Below are 17,023 nucleotides of genomic sequence, written 5' to 3' on the forward strand. Positions count from 1 at the left end.
GCCCGTGAGCTCATCCACGCACAGCTGGAAGCGAATAGGTATGGAAAGAATAAACAACAACCACTCGATTATCCGTAAAGGTCATGATGGCTCGCGACCGTTTTTATCGATAGCCTTGAAAGCATAGACGCGGCTTTGTCCCCGCACTATTTTTAGCGAGGGTCCGACCCCAGAAGCGAGGAGGGAGGGCCAGACCGCCTATTTATTGTTTCGTATCGTTTTATTTTTTATTTGTTTCGACCGATGTTATAATTGTCACTTAATGATCGAACCCAAGACTCTTTTATGTGTCGCAATAAAAATTGATTGCGGTTTTTCTGTATTGGAACGATGTACGAAATTAGCTTTTTTTTTTGGTGTTTTCGTTTCATTTTGATTGGAAGCACCGTATAAATATTGGCTGTTTTATTTGTTTGAAAAATAAAAACAGTATTTTTAACTTTTTAACTGCCTTTTGTACCACTTTTATCTCTATATATTGCCTGCTGAACTGGTGATAGCATTGAAAGGGGAAGGATCTCTGCCGACTGGAGATCGGCTATGAAGTATATGACAACAAAATAAAACATATTATGCAAAATATGCATATGAAATTTTACGATAAAAATAAATAAGATACAAATAAAATGATACTTTGTAAACCCAGAAATGGCTTTAGAAGTTTATTCTCAGAATAATTTCATTTTATTAGCAGTGACGCATTTTCTTACCATACAAATCCTTAACGGCAGAAGTTTTAACACGCATTTTCGTAAAATTTTACACCTGGATGCTTGGCTCTGCCTCTGATATTGATAATGTCCATTAGCGACGGTGACATCTTATCATCAGGGGGTCGTGTGCTGCTTTTTCACAAATATCAATATACATATACTGCTTCACTCCTTCTTTTCGCAAAAGAGGAAAACACTTATTTTCATAAACATGAATTGTTCTTATAGGTAATTATGTAAAATTATTGTTGAAAACTGACGTAAAACATGAATTCAAACGAGTTTTCATTTGACACCAGTAGCGACATCTAGTGACGAATTTCTTATCAAAGTTTTCATTTCTGAGGGAAATACCTAGTGCATAGAGGGTTGGATGAGTGTCAGAGGGTTAAAAAATCACCATTCTACTCGACGACAGATGGCAGTTTCTGAGTTTGTACCTCACTTTGCATTGTATGGACGTTGGCTAATGTTCAAAAGTCGAATGAAAATAGCCTATTTCCTTACCTTGATTTCTATAGTCTATATTCGTCAATGAAAATTCGGTAGCTTTATCGTTAAAACTTAATAAGGACAGAGTATTGCTTTCGTATTAACGAAATTTTGTGCGATATATCTTCTAACATCTTAAAGCTAAAATACGGCCTTTCAAAAATAAATAATAGTTTAAAAAGAAACAAAAAAAAAATACGCTTTTATAGAAATAGTTTTAATAGAAAATAAATTTTAATAAATTTGAATTAAAAATAGTGTAAGAAAAATATATTAAATTGTAAAAAAGCGTGGGTTGCCGTTCAGGATATTATCAAAATAACCCTTCTACTCATATCTGTTCATAAAATATTTATAACTACTGATACCATGCACCCCATGTTTTTTTTTAGTTGAATCTCATTTTTTTCGATATTTTTTTTAAATATTGAATTGTCATCGGTCTTTAATAAGTATGCCAAATTTCAAGTTAATCCGACATTTTCAAGGGAGTCAAAATAATGTTCAAAGATTCCGTTACATACTAACATACCTACATACGCCTGAAGCTAATAAAAGCGTATTAACAACTCCTTTGTAAAATAGCATTTGATTTCAATAAAACAAAGTCTATATTCAGTATCAATGAATTTTTGTCCAGTATGCATGACCCACATAGAATCCATTCTGTATTTCCGGAGACGAATGATTTAGGAACGCATAGAGGACAAAAAAACATACAAACGAATTTTAATTTTTATTTGTACAAAAAATAGACGGTTAAACCCAAAAACGCATTGTTGTAACCACAATCTTCTAGGTTGTAAGTTTTCTGTTGGCCCGAAGGCCTTTGCACCTTCATCAAGACGTTTGGAGCTCAGGGTCAACCAGGACTGGTTGACGTATACGAGTGCCTCTAAAGGAGCCCTTCCTGAATGGACAATAACTAGCCGAAGGCATCTACCGCTGCATCAAAATCTCCCGCCGATGAGAAAATCTGAAAATTCTACGAGTAAGTGTTCGCCATCTAGCGTTTCAAACAATTTAAGTGTCAATAGAAGTTTTCGCAAAACAATCCTAGTTCAGTGAATTTTGTGAGCTTTGAGGGTAGATCTAGAGGGTAGATCTTTTACTGGAGGTAAGACAAATTCAAATTCAAAATCATTTATTTCAACTTAGATGTCAGTATAACACACTTGTTGAATGTCAAAATATAAATAACAATGTTAACTCTACCACCGGTTCCAAAAAAAGCCACAGTCCTGAGAAGCATCGGCGAAACAAACTCAACGGGCTTTTTTTTGTTTTTTCTCAAATATTAACTTTTTTTTTAATAAATAAAATATTTATAATAAAGGAAACACAAGTCAAACAACACAATTAAAAATAATAATAATAATAATGAAAAATGAAAAGGCCAGGAGCGAACGCCTCATTCCCACGTAGTGCCATCTAGTAAATAATCCTTAACTTTATAATATGCCTTGTTGCACAAACGTTCTTTGACAGTTTTCTTAAATCTATGAACAGGTAGTAATTGAACGTTTAGTGGGATCTTGTTGAAAAGTTGTACACCCAGTCCCCTAAAAGAGTTGCTTATTTTCTTAATTCGAGCCGCCGAGACCTCTTGTGAGTCCGCACGGGTAGGTTCCACCGCCCTGCCTATTTCTGCCGTGAAACAGTAATGCGTTTCGGTTTGAAGGGTGGGACAACCGTTGTAACTATACTGAGACCTTAGAAATCATATCTCAAGATTCTTCTTCTTCTTCCTATTCGTACACTCTTGACAGAGTGGTCGTGGTCATGCATCAGTCGGGTCCTGCGATACGATGCAGATGGGTGGCGGCATTTACATTGTAGATTTCTATGGGCTCCAGGAACCACTTAACACCAGGTGGACTGTGAGCTCGTCCACCCATCTATGCAGTAATAATAAAAACAATAATTTTACCTCCACCAAAATCATGTATTTGTTCCTAGTGGAAGAGATGTAGAATCGTTATTAGGATTCCGATCTTATATGTATTTCGAAATGATCTCTAGTGTATTAAAAGATTGATAATTAATAAATATCAATGTCGTGTAATAAAAATAAAACATGTTTTTTTTTATTTGGGCACTCACTGATTTTTTCATTCTCAATACATGATAGGAAGTAGTCATGGGTTCGGGTTTGAAAACTGGCACAGCCGTTATACTATATAATTTAGGTTTGATACCATGAAATTCACGTAGCTGATGTCCATGGACTCCTGTAACCAAATATACACCAGGAGCTTGTACACCAGTTCTAAAAAAATACTTAAAATTTACTGCTAAATTAATAAAAAGCAAAACTTAATTCATAAAGAACAAGCTACATTAGAAAACTCTGTGTGCATATTCTTCACTAGCTTTTGCCCGCGACTCCGTTCGCGTGGAATAGTTACTTTGGCATAACGCTAAATTCTATCCCCCACTTCATTTACATAGAAAGTGAAAATATTTTTGAATTATAGAATGTTAAGAAGCTATTTAAACCCCTATTTTGAAACATTCTTTATTAGTGTTCCACTTGTATTGGTCTTAGCGTGATGTTATATATACAGCCTATATATAGCCTTTCTCAATAAATGGGCTATCTAACACTGAAAGAATTTTTCAAATCGGACCAGTAGTTCCTGAGATTAGTGCGTTCAAACAAACACACTCTTCAGCTTTATAATAGATATAGATTTAGTTATAAAAAACACGGAGCTATCAGCTACAATGAAAATGTTTGTGTTTAAGCTACCACTTTTCTATTGTCGGCGTCCATTCTTTAGTATTTCAACGCTGAGGCGGTACATTGACTGAGCGGCTACCTTTGAGGTTTATTTGCGCAACACAAACGCGATAAATACTTATATCATGCTTTTGTAAGGCAAACAAGTGTTTTGATTGTAAACAGGTTCCTTTTAATAAAGATCAGGGTTCGATTTTGTGTTTTTTTGGTTCACCGGGCACGGCTTAAGCCTCACAGACCTTCCGTATCTCTGCGGCGTGCTCTCAATAACATAACGTTGAAAGGAAATGAAAGATCCATTAGGTCCCGTCGTACAGGCATGAGCTCTCACGTCATTACGGATCCTCCCGATCCATTAACGGTGCTTTTAGGTACCACAAGCACCGGCCACTAGGAGTGGGTAATATCGGTTTTGCCGCGTATCGAATCGTATCTATATATCGAGTATCAATATCGGATATTGAAACTATATATTTTCTGAATCTATATATTGATGGATGCTAGTAGATTTTCTCGATTCATGATATTTGAGATTTGAAACGATACGCTGATATAATATCGTAGTAGATATAGATTTAAGTCAACGTTATACGGTTGGTTTTCTGATATCAATTTATAATATGATTTTAAAGTAATAAAAAGAACATGAAAATAAAAATATCAAAAAAACTTTCCTTCATGCTTTTATGGCTACATTATTTTCAGTTTTTAGTATTTTGTGTCTTAATTTAAAATTACAAATTTAAAATTACAAAATATATGAAAAGAGTGTATATTTCAAAAGTTTAATACAAACACAAGAAATAAACTCAATTATTTGGATTCACTTAAAAATTGAAAAATGTGTACTTTAAAAATCAAACACAAAAAACTTTTAAGTATTTATAAACACTTGTCCAAAAATTCTAGTTCAAGGTCAAAGCGCGTGAAATTAAATTCAACGATGCAAATAGGCTATACTGCATTCAAGTTAGGGTCGAAAGTTAAAACTTCTTTCCTAAATTGTATCCTGCTGATACGCTAAGAATAATCTACAGACATATGGACTTAAATATAAGGTTTACAATTGAATGGATAATGCCTGTTTCTGTTTCATTCATCACATGATATCCCTATCGTGCGCTCACTCACTCTGGCCGATTCGATACGAACCAAACGAATATTGCTGATACACGAATCAGTACGATATGCCGATGCGCATCACATCGAGCAATATCGTGTATCGGCTGATATCGATACATAGATTTCGATTCACGAATCGGTACGATATGCCGATGCGCATCACATCGAGCTATATCGTGTATCGGCTGATATCGATATATAGATTTCGTGCGGGGCGATATCGGATTCAACGATATTGCTGCAATATATAGATATTGAATCTAGATACGATTTATATTACCCACTCCTACCGGCCACCGTCCTCGTCGAACCCGTCGCTGGCGACGAAGGGCTCTACGAGCGAATTAATCCATAGACACAGCCCACCGAGTTTCTCGCCGGATCTTCTCAGTGGGTCGCGTTTCCGATCCGGTGGTAGATTCTGCGAAGCGCTGCTCTTGCTAGGGCCAGTGTTAGCAACACTTCCGGCTTGAGCCCCGTGAGCTGACCCACATGTTAGGGTGAAACTGAAATAGCCTCTCAAGGCTAACAGCATAGGTAGATAAAAAAGGCAGGTAGATAAAAAAAAATAGCTATAGCTCACGGTGTTTTGTATAAAATTTAACTGCAGACTGCCTACTTGCTTGGCTTGCTAGAATCGTGCACTATATCACCGAAATAAATCTCACTTGTTTTAATCGATTACAAAAAAGGAGGGGGTTCTCAACTCGACTGTATTTTTTATGTGCGTAGTACCCCAGAGCTTTGTCTAGGTGTACAGATTTTTTTTTTAAAAATGGTGCATTTTTATTTTCTTTAGAACTGACCAATAGTTTATGAGCTATCTTTGATATTACATACTTACTGGATTGATTTTGACTGCATTCATGATATTCTAATTTTAATTTGTCGAAGCCCAACCTATTTGTTAAAATTTTGTATTAATGTAACTTTATGTATATTAATATAATTTAGCGCTATTCAGTGGCCCTATACTAAATCATATATATACCTTTGGTACATGTCATATGTAAGTAAAAATAAACTCTAAAAATAAATAAAAAGTATGAGTATTCTTACAATTAAGTTTTACGACCTTTAAAAGTTATATCAAGTTTCCAAGAAGTAGGACATCTCACAACCATGCTCACGTAAGTAGTACCACTTCTATCACTTCTGAAGCGAAACAATCCTTGGTTCATGTTGTGAGAATATGGAAGCCCCGTTCTGCCAACGTCTTCTATGTCTCCAGCTCCGGGTACCGCTTAGCTCCTGATACTATATAATCCCCACCCATATCTGGTGGGTGGTGAGCTCTTCTACTACCTCCGTCTCTCCTAGGAAACAACATTCGCATTTATACTACGTTGTGCTACGAATGAAAATGTCGAGTTAAATTTTCATTAAAACCAACCCAATTACTGGGAATTAAAATATAAATTATTCAATTCGGTATCAATTCCTGTTAATCTTCGTAATCCTAGCGGCACCTGAGGTATCGTGGAGGATCGGGGCGAAGGGGGAGGGGGGCGTAGTAAAGAAATCCTATTTTCATAGTTCACTTAACCAACCGCCGTAATTTTGTTAGTACGCATGAGTGCATTGGGCTCCCGGTGTATACTGCGATTTACTAATTTTGACACTTGAAATGTAGTACCTACTCTAAAAATTTAATTGCTGAGTGCACACTTTTGCATTGAATACTATCAGTAATGTTAAAATGTAGAAACATTTACCTTTAAGATTCTGCCGATTTTCCTTCACTCTTTAATTAACTCCTTTCAAATGCTTGCATCTATTTTTATTTTTTTTATTGCTTAGATGGGTGGACGAGCTTACAGCCCACCTGGTGTTAAGTGGTTACTGGAGCCCACAGACATCTACAATATAAATGCGCCACCCACCTTGAGATATAAGTTCTAAGGTCTCAGTATAGTTACAACGGCTACCACACCCTTCAAACCGAAACGCATTACTGCTTCACGGCAGAAATAGGCGGGGTGGTGGTACCTACCCGTGCGGACTCACAAGAGGTCCTACCACCAGTGAAGAGGTAACAATAATAGCTAACGAAAATTTGCCTCATCGAAGATCTTTTTTCTTGTCTTTTAAAAATATATTGCGGTACGGCTATATTTTTATAATATACTACGTGTGATATACTCCTTATTTCTCTTCCTTTTTTTTCCCTACCTGTTGATAGTAAGCTCGAGGGATTATGCTAGCTTCCTCAAAAGGTTCAATTTGGAGAATTTGGTCACACTAGCAATCATACATCAAGCTACCTAAATACAACTAAAAGTATTATTAACAATATAACCATTATATTGACAGAAAACCAACCGGTAACTTACGATGTATCATAAAATCTATCATGGCCTAAAGATAAGATGCGCGGTCTACTTGTACCACTGCGACTGTTTGTGTTTTGGGCCCATGGACAACTCAACGTGAATGCCGCCATATTGAGACATTATATCGATGTCTCAATGGTGCTACGTAAATTTTGTAGCTTTCTTCAAACCGAAACACAGCAAAGACATTTAATATGGTTGAGCGATCGCATCTATTCTTCTGATATCTTTCAAGTATCAAAATCGGTTGAACACAACACAAACGTCTTAGATGTTTACAAAGTTATTCCATATTTTCAATTTAAACGGGCGGCGCGGGTGTGGGAAGGCGGTTTGTTTCCCTTCCGACAGCTCTACTCGGCTTATATTATATTGTTGTTTCACAATATGTTACCTTAAGATATTTATATACATTTTTGGAATTTCTTTTTTGTTAGTCCACGAAAATTATTTCTTTTAAACAACGATTATACGTATGTATATAGACGATATGATTATTATTGTGTCTAAATCAATAGATATTGAATGTGGGTTAATTATTCGAGACTTAGTGTGCAACGGTTTGCAGTTTTCTTGTTTGATCTTGTATTTATGTGTGGAGGAGTTAACAAATCAGCTGGTATTCAGCGGCTACAGTGACCAAACCCTTCACGCTTTCAACCACCTTGTAACATGAGACTGAAGTCTTAATGACATGGTGATTACATGGCCCAGGGTTTCAATAGAATTGCAATTTAGAATGATGGGAACACGCCGTTTTGTTGTGTAAAGAATTGCTTATGTAACATCATGGGCCAGTGAAAATACTGTTGAGTTTTTTCCCCCTACCTATTTGCTGGTAGTCTAGGAGGCTATTTCAGCTAAGCCTTGACGGGTAGGTGAGCTCACGGGCTCAACCTGAGCGGATTTTCTAACACCAGCCCTAGCAAGAGCAGTGCTTCGCTGAATCTACCACCGGATCGGAATCGCGACCCACTGAGAAGAGATACGACCGGCGTTGCATTGACTTAACGTTTCCGAAGATGAAAATGATTGATTCGTTGGTGCAGTATTTAGCGGGCTCGCCTGCTGGGCCGAGGGTCGTTGGTTCAATTTCCAGATCAGGCAAACTTTTGTGTGAAGAACAGGCCTGCTTGTTTTGTGTCTAGGTGTTTAATACCTACATATTTATATTATTATAATATACCTAGTCAGGTCATAAGTATTGTCACACAGTAAAAACTTTTCTTTTAGAATGCTGGTCACAAAAAAGTTTATTGAATTCGAATTTCGAATACAATGAAGACTCTAGTGTAGATGACAGGTCAAGAAGTGGTCGCCCTCGGTCTGTTAGGACTCCAGCAGCGATAAAAGCTGTGAAGGCGCGAATTCAAAGAAATCCCAAACGTAAGCAGAAACTGTTGGCCCTTCAGATGGGGTTAAGCAGAACCACGGTGAAAAGGGTGTAAAATGAAGACTTAGGGCTTCGGGCATATCGAAGAAAAACAGGACATCGTTTGAATGCTCGTCTAATGGACCTGAGTCTGAAGAGATGCCGCGCTTTGTTGAAGCGGTACGCGGGAAAAAAACATCGGGAAATTCTTTTTTCGGATGAAAAAAATTTTAGCGTAGAAGAGAGCTACAACAAACAAAATGATAAGGTGTACGCACACAGTAGTGAAGAAGCGAGCAACCGTATTCCGCGTGTCCAACGAGGTCATTTTCCATCCTCGCTCATGGTATGGTTGGGAGTTTCTTATTGGGGCTTAACAGAGGTACATTTTTGTGAGAAAGGTGTAAAAACGAATGCAGTTGTGTATCAAAATACAGTCCTGACGAACCTTGTGGAACCTGTTTCTCATACCATGTTCAATAACAGGCACTGGGTATTCCAACAAGATTCGGCGCCAGCTCATAGAGCGAAAAGCACACAAGACTGGCTGGCGGCGCGTGAAATCGACTTCATCCGGCACGAAGACTGGCCCTCCTCCAGTCCAGATTTGAATCCGTTAGATTACAAGATATGGCAACACTTGGAGGAAAAGGCGTGCTCAAAGCCTCATCCCAATTTGGAGTCACTCAAGACATCCTTGATTAAGGCAGCCGCCGATATTGACATGGACCTCGTTCGTGCTGCGATAGACGACTGGCCGCGCAGATTGAAGGCCTGTATTCAAAATCACGGAGGTCATTTTGAATAAACTTTAGTGTCATAAGAATCTATGTTTTGTTAAGTTCATTTTGGTATATGAATGGTTACATAATGAATAAACTTGTTTCAATTATTTTACATTAAACATGTGACAGAATTTATGACCTGACTAGTTATCTTAACAGATAATTTGAATGGAGTAAACTTAATTGAAGTTCAATTAAAAACATCGAATTGTTGATGCTAATACCAAATAGAACTAACTCACTTTTAAATATCGTGTATTTTTTTTTATTGCTTAGATGGGTGGACGAGCTCACAACCCACCCGGTGTGAAGTGGTTACTGGAGCCCATAGACATCTACAACGTAAATGCGCCACCCACCTTGAGACAAGTTCTAAGGTCTCAGTATAGTTACAACGGCTGTCCCACCCTTCAAACCGAAACGCATTACTGCTTCACGGCAGATATAGGCAGGGCGGTGATACCCACCCGCGCGGACTCACAAGAGGCCGTACCACCAGTGAAAAATATTACATAAGTAAAGTAATATTAAGTAAAATATTAAGTTAAGCAAAATGTCGCTTAACCCCCAAAAAGCATTTCGATACTATATTAAAAGCTATTTACTATATTATAACCTATTACTATATTATAATACTATATAACATGTCATAAGGATAGTGCTCAAATATGATCGTGATCATTTGCCGGTCAAAATGGCACCAAATCGAGTATAGATTGAACTAAATCAATATTGTCAGTATTAGGGCATTTAAGAGACTTAAAGCACGATTATAAGTTCGACAACTGCTTATAATATGCTTTGAAACTCAAAATAGCCGTGAATAATTGTTTTGATAACATAATTCTTGCTTTCCGCCAGTTGGCGTTTATTCACAGATTATTTATATTGACATATTTGCGTTACGTGAGGTTATGTGACGAAAATTTGCAATAGTATTCAAATTTTTACAGCCAGAAGAAAAGTTAAAGAGAATTGTCCGTGAATTTTGAGGAGTCCTCGTTGATCTCGTCAATTTCGACGAAGAGTTCGACGAGCTAACTAACCCATAGACACAGCCCACTGAGTTTCTCGCCGGATCTTCTCAGTGGGTCGCGTTTCCGATCCGGTGGTAGATTCTGCGAAGCACTGCTCTTGCTAGGGCTAATTGCTAATTCACTTAAATTGAGTCTGAGCTCATATACCCGTCCAGACGTAGCTGATATAGCCCCTTAGGCTACCAGCGAATGGGTAGGGAAAAATATAACAATAAAAACATTCAGGAGTATACAATAATCAAATTCAAGGATATGACGGCGTTAACGATATTTATGTTATATAGCACGTGCAATAGGAGTGACTCACACAAGCCAGGCGCGCCGGCCGTGTCGTTCCACTCGTAAACAACAGCTGCAACAGAAGTGACTCATAAGCCAGCTGCGCCGGCTAGTATAAAAAGGCGGAACGTGCCTTGAAATGAACATTCGTTGGACTGCGCTTGCCTGGTGCACTTACTATATCCTTGTTACGTTGTGTGATCCAGTGACTGTTGTACGTACTGGTTAAAGTTGGACAAGTGTTAAAGTGAATTGTTAAGATAACATATTGTTGATTAAATCAGGAATCAAAAAGTGACATCGTTTTACTTGGTGTTCAACAAGATAATGTCTACCCTCAAGCTTACATCAGAAGTGAGATCAGGACTCTACTCTCACTGGCGTGACGTGTTTGAACATGTTCGAAGTACAGCAAAAAAAACATGATGCAGATCAGAATACTAGTAGTGGTACGCCACAAGAGCGTGAATGCAGCATACGTAAGTCGTGTAATAACGTCTCTGTTACCTCGATGGAAGATCTGAGCCACGAAGAAATCGTCACATCTTACGTTCTGGCTCATATTGCCCAGTTTGACTGTCGACTTCATCACATGGAATTTACTAACGGAAATATAACACGTAACAAGCTATTGCAAGAAATTAAGGCAAGTGCAAATCTCAAGTGAAACTTCGATCGCAATAATGGATCTGTCATGACGAGTGGGTAGTTCCGACACGAATCGTTTTTAAGCCAATTACTACTGCTAGAGTTACATGGCACTAGTACAGTAAACCAGGACATGAGACTGTGAATTGTCGCTGAAATTTTAGAATCTACTCGATTCAATACCAATAACACTACACGTTCGATGACTTCGGGCTCCAGCAAGCAAGCAAGCAAACAAGAAAGCAAGCAAGTTTCCGTGGGGAAGAAAAATTGACACATCTGAAGTCGTCGTGACCTGTAAGATAAGACGTCCGGTGCGTTCGTGTCTGGCGATGCGGCGGTGTTCGGGTTCCGCTGGCGGATGCAGGTTTTTTCGGTGAAGTGCGTGCTTGTGCGTGCTTGTGCGTGCTTGACAAGTGTTCGCGGTTGGCTTCCTCAGTGTGGGAGTAACATCGTGTAGCCGGAGGTGAGACTTCCGCGGTCGCGGCCCACCCAGTTCGCGAGAACCGGGCAGATCGCCTCGACGGTACGGAGGCCGGCCGACGGGTCCGCCAAACAACGAGACCACGCCTCCAGCACGGACTGCCGATATTGGAGCCCCCGCGCTCCGGCTGCACTTGCGCTAGGGCGCGCCGCCTCGTAGGAGACTGTGAGGTATCATTGAATAACTCTGACTGCGATCGCGCGCTGCCGGCGTCGCAGCGCGGCGACGTTCTCGTGGGTAAGGACGTGGCACCAGACGGGTGCTCCGTATAGTGCCATCGACCGCACGGGTACCATCACCCTGCCTATTTCTGCCGTGAAGCAGTGGTGTATTTCGGTTTGAAGAGTGGGGCAGCGGTTGTAACTATACTGAGACCTTAGAACTTCTATCTCAAGGTGTGTGGTGCGTTTACGCTGTGGATGTCTATGGGTTCCAGTAACCACTTAACACAAGGTGGGCTGTGAGCTCGTCCACACATTAATACGAAGAGCATAATCAAACGAAATTAGATACGAAGTTTAAAGGGCCGTTTAAAGTAGTTGAAGTATTGGATGGTGTCGATTTAATTTTGACTTTCACACATTCGCTTAAGGCTCGAGCTGCTACTTGCCTCACAAAAATACAGCCTGCAAAACCTGAACAACCTCCTCATCCGTGGGCGCCCGGCTCTCGCCTGCAAGTCGGCTGTTACGTGTGCGGTGATGCGAGCCATGTAGCTTCTGGGTGTTCCATGCGCTACAAGAAGAAAAACGACACTGCTCCAGGTGCTGTGGCAGGTCCAACCAGAAACGTCAACGTGTGTTCCAGAGCTTCAGTGTGTTACAGATAAGTGGTTTTGGCTCCCCCTTTATGTTCCATTCGGGGTCAGAATGTAGTCTTATAAAACAAAGCCATAGTAATTTATTCAATGGTAAGCGGTTTCATGAACAAGTCACCGTAGGCACCCTAGACACGTCCTTACGGATCCATCAGATCCAATAACTCTTGCATTAGATACCTTCAGCTCTAACACTAGGAGCAGGCTGAGGAACCCCAGTAATCGTACTCGTCGAACTCGACAAAGAGGTCGACGTGCAACCTAACCCATGCATCAGCCCACTGAGTTTCTCGCCGGATCTTTTCAGTGGGTCGCGATTCCGATCCGGTAGTAGATTCATTCGCGAAGCAATTGCTCTTGAGTTGTTAGGTCTCCTGCGGAGGCGCTCGGGCAGTTGTTAGCAAATCCCACCCCTCTTGGCTGAGCCTTTGCTCGCCCACCCGTCCTGGTGAAGCGGGAAAGGCCTCCGGGCCACCAGTAATCTTTCAATCATCTGCAGTTTTGGAAAACGATAGGTATAAGTTGAGACATGTAAATGGTTCTAGTGTACAAAGTTCCCCATGAAAACTTACGCGAAGTACCTCGAGGCCCGTCAGGCCTACTAGGAATTTCTGAAAATTATAGTGACGATGACGTGACGGCGTACACAGATGGGTTAAGTAATCTTGTTCATGAAACTGATCTTAATGATGACTACTCTATCACTGACAATAGAAGCGACATTTTTGTCCGCAAATAGCGATACAGCAAACAGTCTGCGGGTAGTGATACAATGTCTGTAAGCTCAGGCACCTCAGGTGCAGGTGTTGGAAATGTAGAAAACGATGGTCGGACTCGCACTATTTCTGAAGAAATTCCGTATAAATGTTCTGGTTTAAGAGATGTTTTAACAAACGCTACCGTACACGCAGATTAAAAAAAAAAAAAAAAGAAAAAAAAAGAGAATTGTATGTGGCTAGAGAGATGTTAATCCGGACTAGCAAAAAAAAAAGAGAAAAAAAAAAAAGAAAGTGTGAAGTCATTGAAGGGTCTGTCCGGTCCAATGGCTTGGCTATAGGGATTTTCATCCAGATTAGCCACAACAATTAGCTACAGGGATTGCGATTCGGTCTAGCATTATCCGGTCCAGTTCGAAAAACTGAAGGGATAACAATTCCGGTCTAAGTTAAAAGGGACATACTTACATACCTGAAGAGTTTTAAATGAACTGGCCCAGGTATGTAAGCAGTCTGAAGGTTATTTATAGCCAGTATAGGATTTTCTGAAGAATTATGCGAACCGAACCGTACTAGATTGTTAATATCATAGACCACGTTTTAAGTTGCATCCGTTAATGTCAGGATGAACGAACACGTTTGTTGTTCACAGACATACCATAAGAATGCGCGCACGAGGACGAGCGCACGTCAGTATGGCCGTGACGGCGTTAACGATATTTATGTTATATAGCACGTGCAATAGGAGTGACTCACACAAGCCAGGCGCGCCGGCCGTGTCGTTCCACTCGTAAACAACAGCTGCAACAGAAGTGACTCATAAGCCAGCTGCGCCGGCTAGTATAAAAAGGCGGAACGTGCCTTGAAATGAACATTCGTTGGACTGCGCTTGCCTGGTGCACTTACTATATCCTTGTTACGTTGTGTGATCCAGTGACTGTTGTACGTACTGGTTAAAGTTGGACAAGTGTTAAAGTGAATTGTTAAGATAACATATTGTTGATTAAATCAGGAATCAAAAAGTGACATCGTTTTACTTGGTGTTCAACAAGATAATGTCTACCCTCAAGCTTACAGATACATTTTCACATTCAGTGTTTGGACTTACACGTAAATGCATACTAATGTGTTGCAGTAGAACACTTTCTTCGGCTTTGGCGTGTCGCAGACATAATCTATACATATAAAAATTAATTGCTGTTCGTTAGTCTCGCTAAAACTAGAGAATGGCTGGACCGATTTGGCTAATTTTGGTCTTGAATTATTTGTAGAAGACCAGAGAAGGTTTAAAAGGTAGATAAATATGAAAATGCTCGAAATTTAATAAAAATAACAATTTTGTTTTCCCTTTGATGTGCCCCCGTCGGTCGGATTCCTTTTGTTTGTTTTAAGTTTATTTTATACAAAAGTTTAGGTCTTTTATTTATCGATTGAGGCACTACGAAGTCTGCCGGGTCAGCTAGTTAAAAATAATTTATACAATTGCATTTCCCATTTTTTATTGCTATTATAATATATTAATTACCGATGTTACGAATACTTTACAGTGTTCATAGTCAAGAAAGACTAAGGTGTTATTGGTTGACATTTAAACATTGTACTAACTGTGGCCTAAAGGATAAGACGTCCGGTGCATTCGTATATAGCGATGCAAGGGTGTTCGAATCCCGCAGGCGGGTACCAATTTTTCTAATGAAATACATACGTACTTAACAATTGTTCACGATTGACTTTCACGGTGAAGGAATAACATCGTGTAATAAAAATCAAACCCGCAAAATTATGATTTGCGTAATTAATTTTAAACAAGCCGTGAGCAACGTCACCCACCTAAGCAGTATATTCTCTGTCGCTTAGCATATCGTCCGATTAATGTATTGATGTTAGTTTAAATAATACATTGGCGGTCCTGTCTTGGGTCGCCCTACAGCCGCCCATCCGAGCGATCGATAATCGATAATAATCGTTAGTTCGACCGTATCGATTCTACACGGTGACATTTTATAATAATACATGAATTGTATAAACAGTTGGCTTGGTTCGTCGGAGCAATTACATATTTCTGATGCAGCCCTCATAGATCCGACGCGATGTCGTTTTGAATGTTTTTAAAAATAATGTTCATCGCGTCTACTTTTTCATGCTTTACTTTCGTCGCCTAACATTCAGATCCATACATCACGATAGGTCTAATGATTGTTTTGTAAATTTTTCCCTTGAGCTGTAGGGGCATTCTACGAACACATGCTGTTGCAGAGACCTGTCGTTATTTCACCCAACCGTCGTTTATTGGGCTCCCTACATCACGCTCTGTGTTGCCGTCGTTCTCGACTATAGAGCTGAGGTACTTGAAGTCGGAGCAGACTAGCAGGGATACACCATCTAAGGCGACTGGCGTGAAGTCTGAAACGTAAAAGCATACAATGAATAAATAATTAAGATTCCCTGTGTTAGGGGTACCAGAGACTGATATAGATACTTATATATGCATGTATACATATATAGATAAAAACACCCACGCAAAAAGCAAACAAACCTGTTCATCATACGAATTGAACCCACAACCGTCGACGCAACAGAAGGCCGCTAAGTAGTATCGAGTCAGTCTATAAAAATATATATCGAAATTCATACATTTTTTATAATACTGCAACCAACATAGTATTCAAATATCAATGAACAATGTCCTGATAGTGAAAACAGTGTAACATTCGAAGCTTCAGAAACAATACTATAAGAATAAAAACCGCGAACACAAACCATACAAATAGATTCAATTATTTCTCAAATGAATATGAGAAATAATTGAATGTTTTAAATACCAATCAAATTCCAAGGTAATCAATATTCTAATGCTTTATTTAATCTTTTGTGAAAATCAATCATGCGATTTAATACGAGCATCGTTTTGTGCATCATCATATTTAATTACAGTGATCCGCTTTTATTTTATTTTTTTCATCAAAAATACTGATGAATTTCTTCCGAGAACGCGGGAGCAATGCTCTCACTTAACGCTGCCTACCCCACAGTCGCCCGCGCGGAAACTGTCACAATTTGACGTTTCACTTGACATGACGTTCCTTATTCAAACAGGCCGCTTTTTATTTTTATTTCTTTATCTCGAAACCAATCTAACGGCCAGCGTTTTTAAATTTAATTTTTAATCATCAAGAAAAAAGGTTCCGTTTCGAATGAAGAAAAAGGTTAATATCTTAGTTTGTTATCTCGATAACCTGGTGGACTTTTGTGGGGTATTACGTTTCATCTCGTGCACCGAACGCAATGAATGCATAATTATGTGGAAAAATGAATTATGAATTAAGTTATGAACACTTTTTAATGTTATTCGTAACGAAAGTAAACATTTACGTACCGCAAATTGCATCTATAATATTATATCATGTTCATTTGTTTTTTTTGTTGTTGGTGGTGCCGAAGGTTTGAGCCCAATGTCGGACATGCCATGACGGATTTTACAA

At 39.3% G+C, this 17,023-nt stretch overlaps 1 long non-coding RNA gene and 1 other non-coding gene across 2 annotated transcripts; both read left to right on the plus strand.

Moving 5' to 3' along the window:
* Positions 1 to 1,476: 1,476 nt before the first annotated feature.
* Mir3247 (microRNA mir-3247) lies at positions 1,477 to 1,600 on the plus strand. The gene has a single exon (NR_107532.1). It is a non-coding gene; the product is annotated as a microRNA mir-3247 (primary transcript).
* Positions 1,601 to 12,065: 10,465 nt separating this feature from the next.
* On the plus strand, positions 12,066 to 14,563 carry LOC134200088 (uncharacterized). Its single transcript, XR_009974844.1, has 2 exons — positions 12,066 to 12,178; positions 12,634 to 14,563. It is a non-coding gene; the product is annotated as an uncharacterized LOC134200088 (long non-coding RNA).
* The last annotated feature ends 2,460 nt before the right edge of the window (positions 14,564 to 17,023 follow it).

The sequence above is a fragment of the Bombyx mori genome, chromosome 14, assembly GCF_030269925.1.
Source record: "Bombyx mori chromosome 14, ASM3026992v2".
Classification (NCBI taxonomy): Eukaryota; Metazoa; Arthropoda; class Insecta; order Lepidoptera; family Bombycidae; genus Bombyx; species Bombyx mori.